At 45.0% G+C, this 25650-nt stretch overlaps 2 non-coding genes across 2 annotated transcripts; both read right to left on the minus strand.

The window, feature by feature from the left end:
- Nucleotides 1–5688: 5688 nt before the first annotated feature.
- On the minus strand, nt 5689–5795 carry LOC113002228 (small nucleolar RNA R71). Its single transcript, XR_003267772.1, has one exon. It is a non-coding gene; the product is annotated as a small nucleolar RNA R71 (small nucleolar RNA).
- Nucleotides 5796–25069: 19274 nt separating this feature from the next.
- On the minus strand, nt 25070–25176 carry LOC113002227 (small nucleolar RNA R71). Its single transcript, XR_003267771.1, has one exon. It is a non-coding gene; the product is annotated as a small nucleolar RNA R71 (small nucleolar RNA).
- Nucleotides 25177–25650: the final 474 nt, after the last annotated feature.

Genomic DNA, 25650 nt, shown 5'->3' on the forward strand with positions numbered 1-25650 from the left:
CTACAAAGTCATGACAAAAGACAAGGTTGATACCTAAAAGCCCTACACTAGGGCAATGAGGGGCATCGTGCATGAGCCTCAAACGAACCTAGGCGCAAATCAAAAGTTATCACCGGTCGATGTTTTTAAATGAAAAAGGGGGGGACAAACCTTGGGATTTCAATGGATTGATTAAACGGCTCCATTGTCATCACCCCAAAATTGTGAGGTGACTAAATCAACAAAACATACACTCTGAGGGAGTTCCTGAAGAGATTTGCAAAAGATTGGATGAGGTTGCATGAATTATCAGCTCTTTCAAAAGGACAGTCAATCCGTGTTTTCCAAAAAAATCAAAATCAAAAAATAGGGAAAGAACGTCATGAACATTGTACAACTTTCCATTGCATTGCATTGTTGCATACGAAGTCCGCATTTACCGCATTTTTAGACAAAGGTTGCATGCATTAGGCTCCCTAAATATCATGTTAACTGCATAGATTTCCTACATCTAATGTCCAATCTTTTTGAATTTTGGATGACCGACCCTCTCAATGAGTCAATCTCTTACTTTCTCATAAGGGTGGACTCTTCGGTACCAGTACCCTCACCTTCAGAGGGCTGCACGCCCTCCCCTTCAGACGATTGTGCATCCTCGCCTTTAGAGGACTACATGTCCTCCCCATCAGAGGGCTACACGCCCTCACCTTCAAGGACTACATGTCCTCGCCTTTAGTGAGCTGCACTCCCCCGCCTTCAGAGGGCTACACGTCCTCGTCTTCCGAGGACTACACGTCTTCACCTTCAAAGGACTACATGTTCTCGCCTTTAGATAGCTGCACTCCCTCGCCTTCAGAGGAGTACACATCCTCACCTTCAGAGGATTACACACCATCAGAGGACTACAAGTCCTCGCATTCAGAGGGATACATGCCCTCGCCTTCAGAAAACTACACATCCTCGCCATCAGAGGGTTACATGCCCTCACCTTAAGAGGGCTAAACGCCCTCACCTTCAGAGTACTACACGTCCTCGCTATCAGAGGACTACATGTCCTCCCCTTAAGAGGGCTACACGTCCTCGCCTTCAGAGGACAACACATCCTCGCCTTTAGAGGGCTGCACTCCCTCGCTTTCAGAGGGCTACATGCCCTCGCCTTCAGAGGACTACACGCCCTCGTCTTTAGAGGATTGCACTCCCTCACCTTCAGAGGGCTACACGCCCTCGCCTTTAACAGACTACACGTCCTCGCCTTCAGAGGACTACACGTCCTAACCTTCAGAGGACTACACGTCCTCACCTTCAGAAGGCTACATGCCCTCGCCTTCAGAGGACTACACGTCTTCGCCATCAGAGGGCTACACGCCCTCACCTTCAAAGGACTACACGTCCTCGCCATCAAAGGGATAAAGCCCTCAACTTTAGAGGGCTGCATGCCCTCACCTTCAGAGGACTACACGTCCTCCTCTTCAGAGGGCTACACGCCCTCACCTTCAGAGGACTACACGTCCTCACCTTTAGATGGCTGCACTCACTTCCCTTTAGAGGGCTACACGCCCTTGCCTTCAGAGGACTACACGTCCTCGCCTTCAGAGGACTACAAGTCCTCACCTTTAGAGGGCTACATGCCCTCGCCTTCAAAGGACAACATGTCCTCGCCATCAGAGGGCTACATGTCCTCGCCATCAGAGGGCTACATGCCCTCCCCTTCAGAGGGCTACATGCCCTCCACTTCAGAGGGCTACACACCCTCACCTTCAAAGGACTACACGTCCTCACCATCAAAGGGCTACATGCCCTCAACTTCAGAGGGCTACACGCCCTCACCTTCAGAGGACTACACGTCCTTGCCTTCAGAGGGCTACATGCCTTCGCCTTTAGAGCGCTGCATGCCCTCGCCTTCAGAGGAGGCTATCCTCCGCCCTTAATGCTTAATCAAGGCTTGCGATCGTAGGTAAGGGGCTAGTAGTTTGCTTTTATCAGTTCCTAGGCACCCCCTGATATTGTTGGGCGACCAACTGTGTGAGCACAACTAGAGAGGGAGGCTATCATGCAGCTACTATGCATACCAGGTCAAAATTTCACCCAGACCACCACAGGGAGACGAGTGAGGATCATGCGGACCACCACAACTCCGATCTCCCCCTGCCAAAGTGTCAGTTGGTTTGTGCCATCATGACATAGGTAAGTATGCACATCGCTCAACTGACTTCTGATGTCATCTACTGTTTGCAGGGATCGCGTTCGTAAGACAGCTAGTGGACCCGGAGAAGTCCAATAGGGTCCTGGGGTTTCCAACTCTGATTACGGGCCTCTGTCAGTTCTACGGGGTGCCTGTCGCCCCCAGCAAGGTCATCAGGCCCCCTACTAACTGAGCTTTCATCAAGAAGTACTGTGCCCCCAAGCAGGCACAGGGCGAGACACCACAGCATGCCATTGGGGACGGGACTCTTACACCGCCACCACCTCCAGAGCCCCTCAGCTCATCTATAAAGGCTGGAGCGTTGCCTACGACCCGTGACCGACCAGTAGGCGACCTAGTACCTTTTAAATTTCAGCTTGTTATTAGGTAGCAAAAAAATACCTCACAATATATATATATATATTGTGAGGTATTTTTGCTATATATATATATATGTTTAGGTAGCAAGATACCTTGGATACGCATGTATATAGCAAAAATAGCTCACAAAAATATACATTTGTTTAGGTAGCAAAATACCTCATGAAAAAAAAAATAGAAAACAGAAAAGTAAAATAAAAATACTTTGGTTGACTAATAGCCAGCATGCTTTTGAAAAGAATTAACTTCCAGTTTTTCTTTGAAAAAGATTCACCGATCAAAACAAAGGGTTTTGTTGAACAAATGTGTATACACCTGAAGGGTGAATGTTGTAAAAATTTTCCCGAACACCTAAACTGGACTCAGATGAATGCATGAATTGATAAAGGAGCATATTTTGAAAACACTGGGTTGACTTAATAGGGAAAATGAATTCTGAGCCCTAGTGTCACATGACCATAAAAACTTGATGCTTGAGTGTCCACATGGGTGCGTGCATGACCAGTTTTGCATAAAATTTCCAAATCATCATTGTTGCATGTGTGTCATGGAAATAATGTGGGACATCCGCTTTATCCCTGAACCACTGGCCAAACCCACACCCTGACATATATCATTGATGTGCCATTATTTTCTCCTATTTCTTAACCCTTTTTGCACCATTTTAATTACTGATTAGTCTTAATTGTCAAATTAATTAGGCAGTTTTATTATTTGGGCTCATTAAGCTAATTTGATGTTTTTAATCTAATTTCAAGAATTAATGAAGCATTGGGCTTGAATCAAGAATTGGGCTTGGACTTGAAGTGGGCAGACTATTTTATTCTACAAAATTTTATCTTATCTAGAAATTATTTAGATTTGATCTCATCTAGATATTATTTCATCTAGATCTTATCTTATCTTATCTAGATTTGATTTTATTTTATTTATGGGCTTGGATTTAAAACAGATTTGTAAGCTTTGGGGCCTGGAAAACTATATAACAGCACCAAGGTTCTAGTTTAGGCTCTCTTCTCTCTCTCTCCCCCCTCTCTGTCTCTCTCTCTCTCCTCTTTCGTTTTGAGTTTTAGGCTTCTCTTCTTCTTTTAGATACTTTTTTGTTTTGCAATTCTAGTTGTTACTTTTCGTTTTAGCAATAAAATTTTGCTCTCTATTGATTAATGAAAGGCTAAGTCTCCAGCATTGTTTTCTCTTGAGGATCAAGCACAGTTCTCTTTGAGGTTCTATTATTACTATTAAATTCTGTTCAGTTTTTCCTCTTCACTAATTACTCTGAATTTGTTGCTATTAATTCATGCATGCTTAGTGCTTGATTAATTGTCTCTGCGCTTAATTTACGTTCATGCTTAATGATCGTTTATGATTAATTGGTGTATGTGTTTCTTAATCACATAATGAATGCCTTATATTAAATTTCGCTTAGTAATTTAATTTAGGGTTTGATTAAGTGGTTGAACTGATGAAGGATAAACTCTCGTAACCTAGGATAAGAGACTTGCTTGTGAATCAAGGGGAAGCAACGTGTTTTAATTCTGATATTTTCTATTTCAATTTTACTCGCTGTTTAAGATACAAAAACAACAAACCCCCCCAATTCATTACTATTTTCCTACTATCTGTTATGAACATTTGGTTTATCATTGCTCGTTGGGAAACGACCTAGGATCACTTCCTAGTTACTACATTTTAATGTTTATTTGATTTGGGTACGACCTCGATCAAATTTGGCGCTATTGCCGGGGAGCAGTGTCCAAAGGTTCATAATAGCTAGTGATTCATGTTTTATGTTTAGTTGTTTTAAGTTTTCGTGTTGTGTTAGTGTTGTTTAGTGTCGTTTAGTGTCTTGTTATTTTGTTTAGTGTGTTGTTTTGTTTTAGCTTTTCTGTTTAGCGCTTTCCCTATTTCAGTTTTTGTGTTTTGCTGTGAATAGTGCTTTGCGACGGATTTAGCGACCACTTTTGCTGATCTGGAAAACACAGTAGTAGTGCAAATCCCTTAGCGACTTAATTAATGACTGTTGTTGACAATTTAATTGGCGATTTTTGTTTTGATAGTTAAGGTTGTTATTTTTGGCTGAATTTTGGTGTGGTAGGTTCTTTTGATCCATATTTTGTGGGAAAAATAGTTGTAGCCCTTTGTTTGGTCAGATTTGAAAGTTCCAAAAAAGTAGTGAATTTGATTTTTGTCAAAACTTCAAACGGTCATAACTTTTGCTCTGAGTATCAGAATGACTATTATTATATATGTATTTGGGGTAGAAAAAAATTTCCCATATTGTGGCAACCTACCAAAGGCCGGCTGAGGTCTCTAGCTAGCCAAAATCGTCTGTTTACTAGTTTTTTTTTATTTTTCAAGTTTTATTGTTTTATTTTTCTAAACTTTCCTTAGGTAGTTTCCATAGTTAGCCTTTGAATTTTTGCCTTAAAATTTTTGTGCCACCTTTTCATGATTTTAGGGTGTTGCTCACAAAATTTCAAGTCATTTGGATATCATTTGAGGGTAGCTGTAGTTCAAACCTACACTGTTACTTACATAAGAAGGCAACTAGTTGTGCATTCTGAATGTATTGTATGACTAGGGGCAATCCATCTGACTTACAACCCTTTGATCCTGAGATAGATAGGACATTTCATAGATTAGTTAGGCATTATTTTGTACCTTTTGAGCATCCTGAGCATTCTATTATTGGTGAGTCTGAGCATTTTGTGGTTGATAATTTCGAGCATCCTGATTTTGAGCATTATAGTTTTGAACATTCTGAGAATATGGCACAACCTCCACCCCGTGAGAGGACTCTAAGGGAAATGGCTACACCTGATTTCACCTACAAAAGCTTGTGCATCCAATACCCTGATGAGGATGTCCCATATGTTCTTAAAACTGGACTGATGCATTTGCTTCCAAAGTTTCATGGCCTTGCAGGTGAAGACCCGCACAAACATCTGAAAGAATTCCATATTGTCTGCTCCACCATGAAACCCCCAGATGTCCAGAAGGATCACATATTTCTGAAGGCCTTTCCTCATTCTTTAGAGGGAGTGACAAAGGACTGGCTTTATTACCTTGCTCCACAGTCCATCACGAGTTGGGATGACGTCAAAAGAGTATTCTTAGAAAAAATTTTCCCTGCTTCGAGAACCACGACCATCAAAAAGGATATTTCAGGCATTAGACAACTCAGTGGAGAGAGCTTATATGAATATTGGGAGAGATTTAAGAAACTATGTGCCAGTTGCCCTCACCACCAGATTTTTGAGCAGCTTTGTCATACCCTAATTTCGTCCGGGGACCTTTGCTCGATGACGTGCGACCATTCTTTGGTCCTCGTGAGGTGCTTGGCACCCATCATTAGGCAATTTGTGAAATTCCAGGACATGCCGAAAAACCAAAAAAATATTGATGCACAATCCGTAAGTTTCCGTGACACACCGGAAATCAAATGGAAGCATCGTTGCATAATTAAGTGAGGTTCCGTAACATTCCGTAAGTCAAAAAGGGGATGATTATGTAATCCGCAAGGTTCCGTAACATTACGGAAAGAAAACAAGTATCGTTACGAAATTCGTAAGTTTCCGTAACTTTACGAAAAAAGAATCACCAAAAAACAGCAGAGGGGGGTGTACTTAGTAAAAATGGGGGTGCAAATAGCACCCAGGCCCACTTGGGCCCTCCAGAATATTCCTCCAGAAGGCGATTGCTTCTGGAGGAAGCAACCCTGCTCGCCTGGGCGAGTTGAGCTCGCCTGGGCGAGCTGGGCGGCAACCACCTCCCCTATTTTGCTATAAATAGGGGAGGAAGTGAAGAAGGAAAGGGTTCAGCCCCTTAGGCACTTCTCTCTCTTTCGAATTTACTTGGAAAAATTGTTTCCGTGAAGAAAATCTAAGCCGAGGCGCTTCCGAAACGTTTCCGTAACGTTTTTCGTGAGGAATCTCGCAAAGGTTTCAACCGTTCTTCGACGTTCTTCATTCGTTCTTCATCGTTCTTCGATCTTCAACGGGTAAGTACCTCGAACCAAGCTTTTCGATTCATTCTATGTGCCCGTAGTGGCCCACATTGTGTTTCGTGCATTTTTATTCTCGTTTTGTTTACTTTTTATACCCCCTGTTGACGTGCTTAAGCCATTTTACTTAAGTCATTTCTCGCTTAACTTAAAAATAAAATAAGTTCCCACCGAACGTTTGAATTGTATTATCCATTAACTTCGGTTAAAATCAATTCCGACCGTTCGGTCGTGCCGTAACCACGTAGGAAATCAAAAAGAGGTAAAAAAATAATATAATAATCAAAAAATATCTTTTAGTAAAATAAAGCGGAAAATCAATCGGACGTTTTCTCTTTGGGATTTCTCATTCTTAATCGAATTGATTAATAACTAAAGTGAAACTAAAGGCTAAAATCAATTCGCCTAGTCAAGCTCGTCCACAAAAATAGGCTTTTGAAGTTTGTCATCTCAATTTCTCACTAAGTAAAATGGATCATTTTTAAGGTCCAACGCCTTAAAATGATCACCTCTTAAAGTAAAAAAGAATCACTTGATAAAAAAGAACTACGTAGGTCTGATTTCCTCATCGCAATTGAGGAATACGTAGGAGCAAAGGGAAACACCCTTGTCGACCACAAAAAGAGAAAAATATAAAAAGGGTATAAAGGATATAAAGACATAAAAAGGGAACATAAAAAATCAAAGTCATGTTTGCACATTCGATTAAAGGCTGCCGTCCCTTGGGACGGACGTGTGGGGTGCTAATACCTTCCCCGTGCGTAAAAACAACTCCCGAACCTTTCACTTAAAAGTTCGTAGATCGCGTCTTTTCCGGTTTTTCCGACGTTTTCCTCAAATAAACGTTGGTGGCGACTCCGCGCGTATTCCTTTCGTGGAACACGCTTCCCGCGAGTCTCGCGTCGCCCTCCCGCCGAAGGGTAGGTTGCGACAGTTGGCGACTCCACTGGGGACTGTTTTTTAGAGAGTTAGGCCATTTAATCTTGTGCAATGTTTTATCATGACTTTCTCCTTTGTTGGTTTCCCTTTATTTGTCTTATTTTCTTGTGTATATAAACTATTTGTTGCTTTTAGTGTGTTTTAGAATGTATGCATGAGGTAAATATTTATTCATTTGATGCACACAAACACTAACACTATTTGCACACACTGTGAGTGAAAAAGGGCCCTATACCCGGGTTCATGGGAGCATAAGGAGTGGAGGTGAATCTGTGATCATGCTAGGTCTCCGACTTGCTTGATTACAGTGAACCCTCATCTAGAGCTTTTCTCTTTGAAAACTTATTGTTGCTAGTAGTCCCTACTGCTGCAATATGTTCTTCGAAGGGGATGATACCTCTAGAAACCATCAAGAGAGATATAACTACCTTGGGAATTATTGCTAAAAGCCTAGTTAGTTCTCTCCCTTATAGGTCCCTTCAATAGGGGCACGAAGCAAACACGCTGCGTGCCATTTTTCACACTGCCATGCATGAGTATCATATACCCTTTTGCTTATGTTCGGTAAATATTGTCATACTGTGCACATTCCCGCATTGTGTCTTTTGCATAGGCATTGCATATGGGTTCTGTCTTGATCCCTACTGTAAACAAACCAACGGAGGGTCCGTGTCGCCTTCTTAAAAACGTGCGTTGGGGCATTTCGCTACCCCTAGATGTCGTATCTAAGAAGGTGACAAATTCCCCGGACCCCCGTATTCGTAAATTGCATCTGTGTCATATGCATTTCTTCATGCATTCATCCATCCCACCCATGAGATATCGGAGTTTTGATTTGCACCAGCTTTTGTCTCACTTTAGTAAGCATGGGAACAAATCAAACCGGCAAGAGGTTCTACCAAGTCAAGGTCAAAAGCCCAGATACCACCAGCATCAAGGAATTAGGGCGGTTGATGGAACCCCTCCAAATGCAAGCCTTCCGCAAGACTTACGGAAAGATCTTAGAGTTGACCATAGCAGAGGTGTCCATAGAATCCATTGCATCACTCACCCAATACTACGACCAGCCTTTGAGATGCTTCACATTCGGAGACTTCCAATTAGTACCAACCATTGAAGAATTTGAAGAAATTCTAGGATGTCCTCTCGGGGGAAGAAAACCATATCTTTCCTCCGGATGTCTCCCCTCTTTGAGCAGAATTGCAACTGTGGTCAAGGATTCAGCAAGAGGTTTGGACCGCATAAAACAGACTCGGAACGGCATAGCGGGTCTACCACAGAAGTACCTAGAAGACAAGGCGAGGGGTATGGCCAATCAAGGAGACTGGATCCCGTTTATGGATGTGTTAGCTTTGCTAATTTTTGGGGTCGTCCTCTTTCCAAACGTGGATGGTTTGGTAGACCTAGCAGCAATCGACGCTTTCCTTGCCTACCACCATAGCAAGGAAAGTCCGGTGGTAGCTGTCTTGGCAGATCTATTTGACACATTTGACCGAAGGTGCGAGAAGAGTAGCGCACGAATCATGTGTTGCTTACCCGCCCTCTGTGTTTGGTTGGTTTCACACTTGTTCCAACAAGACACAAGACATCCATGTCCGCTCCTGAGCCATCGCTCGTGTACTGAAAAGAGGAGAATGGATTGGGACCAGCTCTTGGCCGGGATAGGAGGTAGAACAATCAGTTGGTTCCCCCGATGGAAGGAAGGAAAAGAAGGAGTCCTTTTCTCATGTGGAAGATACCCAAACATTCCGCTGGTAGGAACGAGGGGTTGTATTAATTACAATCCCACGCTCGCTATAAGACAACTAGGGTACCCCATGAGGGGAGCACCGACGGAAGAAAGCATGTCTCCTTTCCTTGTGAGGGATCTCGGCGCACAAAATTCCAAGACTATACAAAGAATCCATAAGGCATGGGAAACCCCGTTAAGGAAAGATCAAGAGCTTAGAGGCATTCGTAATGGCATCATTGGTGGGTACCACGAATGGCTGAAAGTTCGCATACGAGGTTTAGATTGGCTCGCCAAGTTAAAAGTCGTCAGCGAAGAGAATTTTGAAGCACCGGAAGAGGACGAAGAAGTCCAAGCTCTCAAAAGCGAGTTAGGAAAGGCAAAATTCGCCAAGGAGAAGTTCAAGTTGGCTGCTACACACGTTCGGAAGGAGTGTGCCGGGTTACGGGAAGAGAATGCAATTACCGCAAGAGCCCTTGAACAAGAGACCAAGAGGGCTCGCAAGGAAGAGTATGGCCGGAACAAATTTCGCGGAGCTCTATGGGGTAGCAATAATGAACTCAAGTTGCGAAGGGAAGAAAGGGACCAGTCGCGAGCACATAGCATGGTTCTGAAAGAGGAGTTGATTGCTTGTTCAAGGTCCAAAAGAAGCTTGTCTCAGCGTTTATGCGAGACAGAGACCAACATGTTAGCTATCATCGCCAAGTACCAAGAAGAGTTAGGTCTAGCCACGGCCCACGAGCATAGAATCGCGGATGAGTATGCCCAAGTATATGCGGAAAAAGAGGCTAGAGGAAGGGTGATCGACTCTTTACACCAAGAGGCAACCATGTGGATGGATCGGTTTGCTCTTACCTTGAACGGGAGTCAAGAACTTCCCCGATTGTTAGCCAAGGCCAAGGCGATGGCAGACACCTACTCCGCCCCCGAAGAGATTCATGGGCTTCTCGGCTATTGTCAGCATATGATAGACTTAATGGCCCACATAATTAGAAATCGTTAGGAAACTTGTATGGTCTCTCAGACCTTGACTAGATACGACTTCCTTTTTGAAATAAAATGAGTTGGTCCCATGTTTTAAAAAAAAACTTGTGCAAATCAAATCACTCCTACATTTCATCTCTAGCATGCATTTTCTTTCTTTACCCACTCCTCACGTTTGGTTTTTTAGGGAAAAACACCATAACTAAACGCGCCGCAAGGGATCCCTATCGCACCAGATCCAAATCTAGAACGATGGGTGATCAAGAGGAGACGCAGGAACAGATGAAAGCCGACATGTCGGCTCTAAAAGAACAAATGGCCTCCATGATGGAGGCCATGTTAGGTATGAAGCAGCTCATGGAGAAGAACGCGGCCACTGCCGCCACTGTCAGTTCGGCTGCCGAAGCAGACCCGACTCTCTTGGCAACTACGCACCATCCTCCCTCAAACATAGTAGGACGGGGAAGGGACACACTGGGGCACGATGGCAGCCCTCACCTGGGATACAACCGAGCGGCTTACCCTTATGGATTGCCGCCCAACTATTCACCACCCATCTTGCAAGAAGATGCGGGCCACATTGCTTCTCCCGTCCATGAAAAAGAGCCTCCTCAGCAGCCCGACGAAGTCCATAAAGACCCTCAAGATTATGCTCGGAGGGATGTCGACTTTTATCCCCCGATCCCCGAAGGGCCGGCACCCGGCACGTTGCCTCAACCCAACATCGCAGCATCGCCAATAGTTTTGTCCATGGAAGGGCCGCCCCCGGCAACTGAAGAAAGGAGGAAGCTCGATCTCCTTGAGGAAAGATTGAGGGCTGTGGAAGGATTTGGGGACTATCCGTTTGCAGACATGACGGATCTTTGCTTAGTACCAGATGTTGTTATTCCCCCGAAGTTCAAAGTGCCGGACTTCGACAAGTATAAAGGGATGACTTGTCCCAAAAACCATCTCAAAATGTACTGCCGTAAGATGGGCGCTCATTCTAAAGATGAAAAGCTGTTGATACACTTCTTTCAGGATAGCTTGGCCGGAGCTGCGGTAGTGTGGTACACTAATTTGGAAGCTTCCCGTATCCGTACTTGGAAGGATCTGATTACCGCCTTCCTAAGGCAGTATCAGTACAATTCTGATATGGCTCCTGACCGTACTCAACTGCAGAATATGTTCAAGAAAGAGGGTGAAACCTTTAAAGAATATGCGCAGCGATGGAGGGATTTGGCGGCACAAGTAGCTCCTCCCATGGTTGAGAGAGAGATGATCACGATGATGGTAGACACTCTGCCAGTGTTCTACTATGAGAAGCTAGTGGGTTACATGCCGTCCAGCTTTGCGGATCTGGTGTTTGCCGGGGAAAGAATCGAGGTTGGATTGAAGAGAGGAAAATTTGATTACGTTTCCTCCACAAACGTGAATGCCAAAAGAATCGGGGCGACAGGGGCAAAAAGGAAAGAAGGAGATGCCCATGCCGTCTCTTCAACACCCGCGTGGGTCAAACCCCAGCAAACACCTCATGGTACCCATCAGTACGCGCAACATCACCCGAGCTTCTCGGCTCATGCGGGGAACGCCTCTAGTTCAACACCCGTGCAGCCTAAGGCACCCACCCAGAGGGAAGCTCCCCAAGTTCCAACTCCAAACACGACTCGACCGGCCGGTAATTCCAACACGACAAGGAACTTCCCTCCGAGGCCATTGCCGGAATTCACCCCGCTCCCAATGACGTACGAAGATCTTCTACCATCCCTCATCGCCAATCATTTGGCCGTGGTAACTCCCGGAAGGGTCCTCGAACCCCCTTTCCCGAAGTGGTATGACCCTAATGCAACTTGCAAGTACCATGGGGGTGTCCCAGGGCATTCCGTCGAAAAATGCTTGGCCCTTAAATACAAGGTCCAACATTTAATGGATGCCGGATGGCTGACTTTCCAAGAGGATCGGCCCAATGTGAGGACCAACCCGCTCGCCAATCATGGAGGGGGAGCAGTTAATGCAGTTGAATCCGATAGGCCGCACAGGTCTAAACCTTTAAGGGATGTGGCAACCCCTAGGAGGTTTATCTTTGAGGCCCTACAAAAGGGAGGTGTAATTCCCCATAGTGGGTGTAAGGAGGATTCCTGTTTGCTACATTCCGGCGAGATGCATGACATGGAGACGTGTTTGGAAGTAGAGGAATTGTTACAACGGATGATAGACCAAGGTCGACTAGAAGTCGGCATTGAAGGAAAAGAAGAGCAGCATATATGCATGCAATCTACGGAGGGGAGCGGTGTTGCGAAGCCCAAACCCTTGGTGATATACTTCACTAAAAGTGCAGCCTCGCAAAAGCCCGGGCACCCCTTAATGGCCAAACCTGTTCCTTTCCCGTACCAAAATAGTCACGCGGTCCCGTGGAGATATACACCTCCGGGGAAGAAGGAAGAAGAAGTCACTGACGTCAGCTTGCTGTCAGCTAAAGTAACAAATATCACGGGGCTGAGTGGTGTGACCCGTAGTGGTCGTGTGTTCGCACCTCCGGACCTACCAGTCCAACCCGCCGACGTCAAAGGAAAAGGAAAAGTGGTGGAGGAACAAGATGGCAAAGCACCCCACGCTTCGAATAAAGATATTCCAGCAAAGGGGCCCTTAGAGAAAAAGGATGGTAGAAAGGAGGTGTCGCTAGAGGAAGCCAGCGAGTTCCTTCGCATAATTCAGCAGAGTGAATTCAAGGTTATCGAACAGCTCAACAAAACCCCGGCTAGGGTCTCGCTGTTGGAGTTACTTATGAGCTCCGAGCCTCATCGGGCTCTGCTAGTAAAAGTGCTGAACGAGGCTCACGTGGCCCAAGATATCTCGGTAGAAGGTTTCGGAGGGCTGGTCAACAATATCACTGCCAACAACTATCTTGCCTTCGCCGAAGAAGAAATCCCCGCCGAGGGGAGAGGGCATAATAAGGCTTTACACGTGTCAGTCAAGTGTATGGACCATATCGTAGCCAAGGTACTCATCGATAATGGTTCCAGTTTAAACGTGATGCCTAAGAGCACTTTGGAGAAGTTACCATTCAATGTTTCCCACTTAAAACCAAGTTCAATGGTGGTTCGGGCCTTCGACGGCACTCGCCGAGAGGTTAGGGGAGAGATCGATCTCCCAGTACAAATAGGCCCTCACACCTGTCAAGTAACCTTCCAAATAATGGATATTAACCCCCCCTACAGCTGCCTGTTGGGGCGCCCGTGGATCCACTCAGTGGGAGTCGTGCCGTCTACGCTCCACCAAAAGCTGAAATTCGTAGTGGAGGGGCACTTGGTCATCGTGTCAGGCGAGGAAGATATCTTGGTAAGCTGCCCATCCTCCATGCCTTATGTGGAAGCCGCAGAAATCGTTAGAAACTGCTTTCCAGTCTTTTGAGGTGGTCAGCATTTCCTCCGTGGACTCCCTCTTTGGGCAACCTTGTCTGTCCGATGCAGCGGTAATGATGGCCCGAGTTATGTTGAGGAACGGTTTTGAACCCGGGATGGGTTTAGGAAAAAACAACGGCGGCATAACTAGCCTGATAAATACTCAAGGAAATCGTGGGAAGTATGGTTTAGGCTATAAGCCCACTCAGGCAGACATGAAAAGAAGCATTGCGGGAAGGAAGAACAATGGTCAAAGTTCGCATTGGAGACAAGAAGGTGAAGGAAGCCCGCCCTGCCACATAAGTAGAAGCTTTATAAGTGCGGGTTCGGGAGACAAAGGTCAAGCGTTCGCGATATGCGAAGATGATATTCCGAGTACTTTGGATTTGGTACGACCATGCTCTCCTGATTTCCAGCTGGGAAATTGGCGAGTGGAGGAACGCCCCGGCATTTACGCAACAAGCATAATGTAAACCTTTACGGTTTTAAAAGCTCTATAGTTGGGCCTAGGCTTTAGAGTTTTCATTTTGTTAAGGCTTTGTGTCTTTTGTTTTTGAATTTATAATACAAGGATCTTTCTTCATCTGTTCCTGGTCTCTACCCATTCTCATTCATTTGCATGTTTACTTCTTTTTCTAAAACGGCAGATTCGATGACGAGTCCCCCGAAGGTACTAATACCTGGGACCCGTCTATCAACTTCGAGCAAGAAATGAATCAAACGGAAGATGAAGGAGATGAGGATGTGGGACTTCCTTCAGAACTAGAAAGAATGGTCGCCCATGAGGACCAAGAAATGGGGCCTCATCAAGAAGAAACAGAGCTAGTAGACTTAGGAATTGGCAGTGGAAAGAGGGAAGTAAAGATAGGTACAGGCATTACCGCACCTATCCGTGAAGAATTAATAATCCTGCTAAAAGACTACCAAGACATCTTTGCTTGGTCATACCAAGATATGCCCGGTTTGAGTTCTGACATTGTGCAGCACCGATTACCTCTAAATCCCGGGTGCTCCCCGGTAAAACAGAAATTGAGGAGGATGAAGCCCGAAACATCCTTGAAGATAAAAGAAGAAGTGAAGAAGCAATTTGACGCTGGATTTCTGGCCGTCGCTCGGTATCCAGAATGGGTTGCCAACATCGTACCAGTTCCTAAAAAAGATGGGAAAGTACGAATGTGTGTAGATTATCGGGACCTGAATCGGGCCAGTCCCAAGGACAATTTTCCTTTACCACACATCGATATCCTCGTAGATAACACGACCAATTTCGCTTTATTTTCCTTCATGGACGGTTTCTCTAGTTACAATCAGATAAAGATGGCGCCCGAGGATATGGAAAAGACTATTTTCGTCACCCTGTGGGGAACGTTCTGTTACAAGGTGATGTCCTTTGGACTCAAGAATGCCGGGGCAACTTATCAACGGGCCATGGTAGCTTTGTTCCATGATATGATGCATCAAGAGATCGAGGTCTACGTGGACGACATAATTGCTAAATCTAAATCTGAGGAAGAACACCTTGTCAACCTGCGGAAGTTGTTCGAAAGGCTTAAGAAATATCAATTAAGGTTGAATCCCGCTAAGTGTACCTTTGGGGTCAAATCAGGGAAATTGCTTGGTTTCGTTGTAAGCCAGAAAGGGATAGAGGTAGACCCCGAAAAAGTGAAGGCTATCCTTGAGATGCCGGAACCCCGTACAGAGAGGCAAGTCCGAGGGTTCCTGGGGCGCCTGAATTATATTGCCAGATTCATATCGCAGCTCACCGCCATTTGTGAGCCGTTGTTTAAACTCTTGCGCAAAAACCAAACTGATCGGTGGAATGAGGATTGCCAAGAGGCTTTTGGAAGGATCAAAAAGTGCTTAATGAGTCCTCCCGTGCTTATGCCACCAGTACCGGGAAGGCCTCTCATTTTGTACATGACAATCTTGGACGAATCAATGGGGTGTATGCTGGGGCAACATGACGAATCCGGGAAGAAAGAGCGCGCTGTTTACTACCTAAGTAAGAAGTTCACGACCTGTGAGATGAATTACTCCTTGCTCGAAAGAACGTGTTGTGCTTTAGTATGGGCGTCCCATCGCTTAAGGCAGTACATGCTGAGCCATACTACCTGGTTGATATCCAAAATGGACCCGGTCAAGTACATCTTTGAAAAGCCAGCTCTCACAGGACGAATCGCCCGGTGGCAAGTCTTGCTATCTGAGTTTGATATAGTCTACGTCACCCAAAAGGCGATAAAAGGAAGCGCTTTGGCAGATTATTTGGCTCAACAGCCTCTTAACGACTACCAGCCCATGCATCCGGAATTCCCGGATGAGGACATCATGGCCTTGTTCGAGGAAAAGTTGGACGAAGATCGGGACAAATGGACTGTATGGTTTGACGGAGCGTCAAACATTCTAGGTCATGGCGTTGGGGCAGTGTTGATCTCTCCGGACAATCAATGTGTACCTTTCACAGCCAGGCTAGGATTCGACTGCACCAACAACATGGCCGAATATGAAGCATGTGCCCTAGCCGTCCAGGCAGCAATTGACTCCAATGTCAAACTACTCAAGGTGTACGGCGACTCAGCGTTGGTAATCCATCAGCTGAGAGGGGAATGGGAAACTAGAGATCCCAAGCTGATACCCTACAAAGCCTACATCAAGGAATTGGCTAAGACTTTCGATGAGATCTCCTTCCATCATGTTCCCCGCGAGGAAAATCAAATGGCGGATGCACTTGCTACGTTGGCATCTATGTTCCAGCTAACACCGCACGGGGACCTACCCTACATTGAATTTCAGTGTCGTGGAAAACCCGCACATTGTTGCCAAGTGGAAGAGGAACGGGACGGAAAGCCTTGGTATTACGACATCAAGCGGTATGTCGTAAGCAAAGAATACCCGCCAGAGATTGCCGACAACGATAAAAGGACTTTGAGGAGGTTGGCAGCCAGTTTCTTCATGAGCGGAGGCACACTGTATAAGAGAAATCACGACATGACACTCCTGCGATGTGTGGATGCCAAGGAGGCAAATCACATGATCGAGGAAGTCCATGAGGGCTCGTTTGGAACGCACGCCAACGGGCATGCTATGGCCAGGAAGATCTTAAGAGCAGGTTATTACTGGCTTACCATGGAAAGTGATTGTTGTGTCCATGTGAGGAAGTGCCACAAATGTCAAGCATTCGCGGATAATGTCAATGCCCCACCGCATCCTTTGAATGTCATGTCCGCCCCTTGGCCTTTCTCCATGTGGGGAATAGATGTCATCGGGGCCATTGAGCCCAAGGCCTCGAATGGTCATCGCTTCATCCTCGTAGCAATAGATTATTTCACCAAGTGGGTCGAGGCGGCTTCATATACCAATGTCACGAGGAATGTGGTGGTCAGGTTCATTAAGAAGGAGATCATCTGCCGATATGGTTTGCCAAGAAAGATTATCACGGACAACGGCACCAACCTGAATAACAAGATGATGGGGGAAATGTGCGAGGAGTTTAAAATCCAGCATCACAATTCCACACCCTACCGGCCAAAGATGAATGGAGCCGTGGAAGCAGCCAATAAGAATATCAAAAAGATTATCCAAAAGATGACCGTGTCATACAAGGATTGGCACGAGATGCTCCCATTCGCGTTACACGGTTACCGGACTTCAGTGCGAACGTCAACTGGGGCAACGCCGTTCTCATTGGTATATGGGATGGAGGCGGTGTTACCATTTGAGGTAGAAGTCCCGTCATTAAGGATCTTGGCAGAATCCGGATTAAAGGAATCAGAGTGGGCTCAAACACGCTACGATCAACTCAACCTCATTGAGGGTAAGCGCTTAACGGCCATGAGTCATGGGCGCTTGTACCAGCAAAGAATGAAGAGCGCGTTCGACAAGAAAGTACGCTTACGCAAGTTCCATGAGGGAGACCTTGTGCTAAAGAAAATGTCCCATGCTGTCAAGGACCACCGAGGGAAATGGGCCCCGAACTACGAAGGGCCTTTTGTTGTGAAGAGGGCTTTCTCCGGAGGAGCCCTGGTGCTTACCAACATGGATGGCGAAGAGCTACCTTCACCCGTGAACTCTGATGTCGTCAAACAATATTATGCTTAGAAGCTGGGGCAATTAAGGATGTCGCTGCATGTTCTCTATCTTTATGCGTTTTCTAGATTTCCCCCCAGGGATTTCCGGTCCGTTGTATCTCTTGTTACGATCTTTCAAAGAAATGAACATGGATTTGAGGCTTTTAGTCCTCACATTAGTTTCACACCTTGCGTTAATTTGTGATCGCCTGAGCCCTTCCGCTCAGTTCATGGGATCCCCCAAGCGCTTAATTAAAATTGAACCTGAACCAACTTTCCCTAAATTTTCTGCGTTTGAAAACATTCATGCATACGCATACGCATACGCATGTATATTGTTGTGGTAAAACAGGGGCAGGATCACCTTGGGCTACCTTCTGGAGTGAAGACAAAATATGAACGGCAGGAACCAATCAAGGTAGGGTAATGATGCGGCCAAGATTGGCCATACCTGGTTGTTTATTACTTGCAGGTACTTAAGGATGAACGCAAGCGGGATGGGGTCACGACCGACTGATCGTTGCTCTTCTCTGTGCGAAACAAGCAGGGAATGTCGCTGCAAGGCAGCCCCGTATCCTTTGTATTTTGCAGCTTTCTTTTACTATTTGTTTGTTTTAAAAAGGAAAAGGGTAATAATAAAATAAGTAATCAACGCCTAATTCTAACCTAAGTAAGTTCAAGTTAGGCAAAATGCTAATCCATGAGAAGGAAGGGGACATGGTTAATGTTCCCCTCAAAAAAAAAAAAAAAAAAAAAAAAAAAAAAAAAAAAGTGCAGGTTAGCTCGCCTGGGCGAGCCACCCCTGCACCAAATTATAAAAATGACGAAAGGGGGGGCGTTTTTACATTCAAAAACTTCTTTTCCCCCCTTTCAAAAGCCATACCCACGGGATTGACGAATTTGCAGCCCTAGGGTCATCCTTTTTCGCATTTTTTGATTCCGTTTTGCGCTTTTGTTCATCACCAACAAGTAAGTATTCCATCCCTAAGCTTTCTAGCTTTTCATTGGTGTATTTTGATCTCCTTTTGGTGCTCTAAATTGTGGGAGTATGTTCAAATATATGGGGCAATTTTGATTTGTTTTCTTGCTTGATTAGGTTGAATTAGGGGTTGGTATGAGATGGCCCTAGGCCTATAATGCATTTTGAAACAATAGGACATGCCACATTGTCCCCGTTCTCTTGCTATTGATGCCTAAACGCGCGCCCACCAAGTGTTCGGTGAAATGCCTCAATGGCATTAGCGTGTGACTTTTGTAAGGAGACAACCCATGGGGTATTTTGGTTTGTGCATATTTTCTATTTTTTTTGGAATGTGTATTCATTCCCGAAAAAGGCTAGAGTAATTGCCCCACATATATCCTAGTCCTAGAAATTGAAATTTTATGCAAAAAGAGCACAAAAGGAGGTGCATGTTGGGTAAAGTTACCCCTTTTTTGGCCAGCAATCAGCTATGGGCCACGCTACAATATTTTCCCTATGCCTAGATGGTTAGGAATTTTGCTCATCATAAATGTGTAGGTTTAGAATAGGTAGCAAAATACCTTTGGCAATTTACACTTTGGGTATGATAGCAAAATACTTGGATGTATGTACATATAATTTTTGGTAGTCAAAATGTCTCACAAAAATATACATAAATATGTTGCATGTTATGTAAAGAAGATACATTACCAAAAAATGTATACCTTTTAATTTGAATACAATTTTAGTCAGCAAAGGAAAATATACTTGAATTTGCATGCGGCTTTAGGTAGCAAAAACTTGAAAAGAGCATGAAATGTAGCACCTTATTGTGTAGATAGTCAAGATTCATCATGAAGTTTGTGTATGTATAGGTATTAGAAATACCAAGATGTGCACATGTGCAATTTTTGGTACCCGAAAATGCTTTGAGTATGCATGTATGTGAATTTAGCCAAGGAGATGTGTGTGATGTAAGTAACAAATACACCTTGGAAGTACGTGTAAATAATCTAGGTAACGAAGCTGCCTTGATTGTATATGGGTGCATTTTTTTCGGAGAACGTTTGTAAGGAAATATGCGCATAAGCTTGCTCTAAATTTACATTGATGTTTGTATTTATGGGAGGAGGTTATATGCCATTTTTGCTTTAAGAGTAACGTCCCACTGGTAAAACTAACTTTCCAAATGTTTGCCTTCGCAGGAATGGCCCCGAGGAAGCTTGCCTCAAAGAGGTCCAGGAAGGACAAGGCGGCCGAAGGAACTAGTTCCGCCCCGGAGTACGACAGTCACCGCTTTAGGAGCGTTGTACACCAGCAACGTTTCGAAGCCATCAAGGGATGGTCGTTTCTCCGGGAGCGACGCGTCCAGCTCAGGGACGACGAGTATACTGATTTCCAGGAGGAAATAGGGCGCCGGCGGTGGGCACCACTGGTTACTCCCATGGCCAAGTTTGATCCAGAAATAGTCCTTGAGTTTTATGCCAATGCTTGGCCAACAGAGGAGGGCGTGCGTGACATGAGATCCTGGGTTAGGGGTCAGTGGATCCCGTTCGATGCCGACGCTATCAGCCAGCTCCTGGGATATCCGATGGTATTGGAAGAGGGCCAGGAATGCGAGTATGGCCAGAGGAGGAACCGGTCTGATGGGTTCGATGAGGAGGCCATCGCCCAGCTGCTATGTATACCGGGGCAGGATTTTGCCCGGACTGCTGCAGGGAGGCGAGTGCGAATCATGCGCACCAATATGACCACCCTGACCCAGATATGGATGACGTTGCTCCTCAGCAACATCCTGCCCACCGATCATAATTCCGACCTCCCCATGCCTAAGTGCCAGCTGGTGTACGCCATCCTGACACGGATGAGCATCCATGTGGCTCAGTTGATCGCTGATGCCATATATATTTTTACAGGTATGGCGCCCACTAGGCACCCTTTGGACCCAGATAAGTCCAACAGGGCCCTGGGATTCCCCGCACTGATCACAGGACTCTGCCAGTCGTTCGGAGTCCCCGTTGCACCTACCAAGGTGATTCGGCCGCCCATCACCCGGGTTTTTATTGAGAAGTACTGTACCCAGAGACAGGCTCAGGGTGATGCTCCACAGGCCGCAGGCGTGCCACCGCCACCTCATCAGGCTGGCCAGGCTGGGGCATTTGACATAGAGCAGTATTTACGGCATTTGGTTCGCCAGCAGGCGGCCAACCACCGAGCACATGTACGGACCCATGACTGTCTGTACCAGATGAGCCTTAGCATGCAGAGCCAGGGCTTCGCTTCTTTTTCATGCCCTACTCCAGACCAGTTCAGGGCAGAGGTAGCATGGCCCGGTGATTGGCCCGAGGCCCAAGCAGGAGAGGCACCCCCAGAAGCTCCCGGCGATGGAGAAGAAGCCCATGAGGATGAGGAGATGGCCGATTTGCTTGACTTCTTGGGAGGGAGTGGAGACACGTGACTGGGAGATCCCCAGATTCATGTTTTCTTTCATATTTCTTTTGTCATTTTTATTCTATGTTATTGTTTTGACTTGAGAGACTAATGTTTGTTTTTGTTGTTTCGATTGTCATTTGTACAGTGCATACATTTTTGTTTAGATTGGTGCGTTAGTATTTATATATCCTTACTATCGATGATGTTTGAAATTCTGGAACCGTGTAGAGTTCTTCGTTTAGGAACATCGTCCAAAAGTATATATGTAAAATAAACAAAAAAAAATCATGATAAAAATAAAAATAGAAAAGAAAAGAAAATGAAATGGAAAAGAGAACAAAAGGGAAAGAAGAGGGCAAGTAAAGAAAAAGAGAGCAAATAAGAAAAAAGAAGAAGGCAAGTAAGGAAAAAGGTGGAAAAAGAGAAAATAAGTTGTCTAGCTAAAAAACGACATGCTTTTGAAAAGAGACGATTTCCAACTTTTCTTTGAAAAAATTCTGATCATAACTAATTTTTGGAAAATGTGTCTACACCTGAAGGGTGAATGCTGTGAAATTTCCCCGGACGCCCGAAATGGACTCGGATGAATGCACAAATTGATAAAAGAACATATTTTGGAAACATTGGGTTGATTAAAATAGAGGAAATGAATCCTGAGCCCTAGTATCACATGACCATAAAAATTTGACACTTAAGTGTCCGCATAGGTGCATGCATGACCAGTTTTGCATAAAGTTTCCAAATCATCATTTTTGCATTTGTGTCATGGAAATAATGTGGGGCATCCCTTTTTATCCTTGAGCCAAACCAAACCCTGACATGTATCATGTCTAGCCATTCTACAAGCCTTGAGCCAAAATCCTGACTCACCATAAACCTTACCCTCGGAAGCAAAGAAAAAAGAAGGAAAGGGAATTTCCAATCAAAGAGAAAGCAAAAGAGGAAGGAAAGGAAATTCCCAATCAAAGAGAAAGCAAAAAAGGAAGGAAAGGAAATTCCCAATCAAAGAGAAAGCAAAAAAGGAAGGAAAGGAAATTCCCAATCAAAGAGTGGGAGAAAGAGAAAAAAGAAAAGAAAGGAAATTCCCAACCAAAGAATGGGAGAAAGTAAAAAAGAAGGAAGCTCCTGGTCAAAGAAACCAGAAGAAATGTGCAGAGAGGTCTTTAGACCAGACAATATCTGAACAGTACAGAATTGTCACCAAATGAACAAGAAGAAGGAAAGGAAACCACGACCTAAAATGGTCTTCTCCCTTTGATTACCAACCAAAATCCCGTGCGCTAGCGACTTTTTTTTTCCCTCGCCCCGCACTAAACAAAAACAGAAAAAGAAAAAAGCCAGAAAAATCAAAAGCCAAAAACACACAAAAGCCGAAAAACCCACCAAAAGAACCCATTCCCAAGGGAAGCCCTATTGATCCATGATCACGCATGTAATTTTTGATTTGATAGGAAATAATTTGCAAAGTCAAGTCATGACATATCTATGGTTCGGAATTAGGATGAAACACTTACCTGTGCGAGATTGATACACTTTGAGTGGATTTCTTCTATTTTTGTCGAACCCAGTGTTTCCTCTAAATGGTCATTTAGAAACGAAATGCTAACATCCAAAATCTCATTTATGGTTATGGGAGATTTCATCAGCAGACTCTCCTTCCCCGGTAGACGCATTGTTTTTCACTCAAAAAAGCATATGGTGCTCTAAATCAGTTGGAATATTTGTCTCTTTGCTAAAGCATGTTTGCATTTTAGTGGAGAAAACACCGAGACTTTTTCAAGTCTCACAAGTTACCCAGAACTACGTAGGTCTGAGTTCCTCATTGGAGGATACGTAGGAGCAAGAGCTTTGCTTTTGTCGGCCGCCCCATAATCTTTGTCATACTGACCCTGAGGTCATGTGACGTGCACCCTTGTATCATCCAGAGGCGGCGGGCCCGATGACAAGCAGAGACCAAGTTTGGTCATTCTGCACCCTTGTATCATCCAGAGGCGGCGGGCCCGATGATACGCGGAGATACCTTACGGTTATCCGCACCCTTTTGTCATCCAGAGGCGGCGGGCCCGATGACAAGCAGAGACCAAGTTTTGTCATTCTGCACCCTTGTATCATCCAGAGGCGGCGGGCCCGATGATACGCGGAGATACCTTACGGTTATTCGCACCCTTTTGTCATCCAGAGGCGGCGGGCCCGATGACAAGCAGAGACCAAGTTTGGTCATTCTGCACCCTTGTATCATCCAGAGGCGGCGGGCCCGATGATACGCGGAGATACCTTACGGTTATCCGCACCCTTTTGTCATCCAGAGGCGGCAGGCCCGATGACAAGCAGAGACCAAGTTTGGTCATTCTGCACCCTTGTATCATCCAGAGGCGGCGGGCCCGATGATACGCGGAGATACCTTACGGTTATTCGCACCCTTTTGTCATCCTGAGGCGGCGGGCCCGATGACAAGCAGAGACCAAGTTTGGTCATTCTGCACCCTTGTATCATCCAGAGGCGGCGGGCCCGATGATACGCGGAGATACCTTACGGTTATCCGCACCTTTTTGTCATCCAGAGGCGGCGGGCCCGATGACAAGCAGAGACCAAGTTTGGTCATTCTGCACCCTTGTATCATCCAGAGGCGGCGGGCCCGATGATACGCGGAGATACCTTGCGGTTATTCGCACCCTTTTGTCATCCAGAGGCGGCGGGCCCGATGACAAGCAGAGACCAAGTTTGGTCATTCTGCACCCTTGTATCATCCAGAGGCGGCGGGCCCGATGATACGCGGAAATACCCGAGTGGTTATCCGTATAAACATTCTTTTGCTATCTGTAAGACAGAACGCTTGATAGCATGCAGAGACTGACATAGTCTTCTGCACCTTTTGTTCCTCCGGGAACAACAAGTCATTTACATGCAGAGACTGACAATTTAATTGGCGATTTTTGTTTTGATAGTTAAGGTTGTTATTTTTGGCTGAATTTTGGTGTGGTAGGTTCTTTTGATCCATATTTTGTGGGAAAAATAGTTGTAGCCCTTTGTTTGGTCAGATTTGAAAGTTCCAAAAAAGTAGTGAATTTGATTTTTGTCAAAACTTCAAACGGTCATAACTTTTGCTCTGAGTATCAGAATGACTATTATTATATATGTATTTGGGGTAGAAAAAAATTTCCCATATTGTGGCAACCTACCAAAGGCCGGCTGAGGTCTCTAGCTAGCCAAAATCGTCTGTTTACTAGTTTTTTTTTATTTTTCAAGTTTTATTGTTTTATTTTTCTAAACTTTCCTTAGGTAGTTTCCATAGTTAGCCTTTGAATTTTTGCCTTAAAATTTTTGTGCCACCTTTTCATGATTTTAGGGTGTTGCTCACAAAATTTCAAGTCATTTGGATATCATTTGAGGGTAGCTGTAGTTCAAACCTACACTGTTACTTACATAAGAAGGCAACTAGTTGTGCATTCTGAATGTATTGTATGACTAGGGGCAATCCATCTGACTTACAACCCTTTGATCCTGAGATAGATAGGACATTTCATAGATTAGTTAGGCATTATTTTGTACCTTTTGAGCATCCTGAGCATTCTATTATTGGTGAGTCTGAGCATTTTGTGGTTGATAATTTCGAGCATCCTGATTTTGAGCATTATAGTTTTGAACATTCTGAGAATATGGCACAACCTCCACCCCGTGAGAGGACTCTAAGGGAAATGGCTACACCTGATTTCACCTACAAAAGCTTGTGCATCCAATACCCTGATGAGGATGTCCCATATGTTCTTAAAACTGGACTGATGCATTTGCTTCCAAAGTTTCATGGCCTTGCAGGTGAAGACCCGCACAAACATCTGAAAGAATTCCATATTGTCTGCTCCACCATGAAACCCCCAGATGTCCAGAAGGATCACATATTTCTGAAGGCCTTTCCTCATTCTTTAGAGGGAGTGACAAAGGACTGGCTTTATTACCTTGCTCCACAGTCCATCACGAGTTGGGATGACGTCAAAAGAGTATTCTTAGAAAAAATTTTCCCTGCTTCGAGAACCACGACCATCAAAAAGGATATTTCAGGCATTAGACAACTCAGTGGAGAGAGCTTATATGAATATTGGGAGAGATTTAAGAAACTATGTGCCAGTTGCCCTCACCACCAGATTTTTGAGCAGCTTTGTCATACCCTAATTTCGTCCGGGGACCTTTGCTCGATGACGTGCGACCATTCTTTGGTCCTCGTGAGGTGCTTGGCACCCATCATTAGGCAATTTGTGAAATTCCAGGACATGCCGAAAAACCAAAAAAATATTGATGCACAATCCGTAAGTTTCCGTGACACACCGGAAATCAAATGGAAGCATCGTTGCATAATTAAGTGAGGTTCCGTAACATTCCGTAAGTCAAAAAGGGGATGATTATGTAATCCGCAAGGTTCCGTAACATTACGGAAAGAAAACAAGTATCGTTACGAAATTCGTAAGTTTCCGTAACTTTACGAAAAAAGAATCACCAAAAAACAGCAGAGGGGGGTGTACTTAGTAAAAATGGGGGTGCAAATAGCACCCAGGCCCACTTGGGCCCTCCAGAATATTCCTCCAGAAGGCGATTGCTTCTGGAGGAAGCAACCCTGCTCGCC

This window comes from Glycine max, chromosome 7 (genome assembly GCF_000004515.6).
Source record: "Glycine max cultivar Williams 82 chromosome 7, Glycine_max_v4.0, whole genome shotgun sequence".
In the NCBI taxonomy this organism is placed as follows: domain Eukaryota; kingdom Viridiplantae; phylum Streptophyta; class Magnoliopsida; order Fabales; family Fabaceae; genus Glycine; species Glycine max.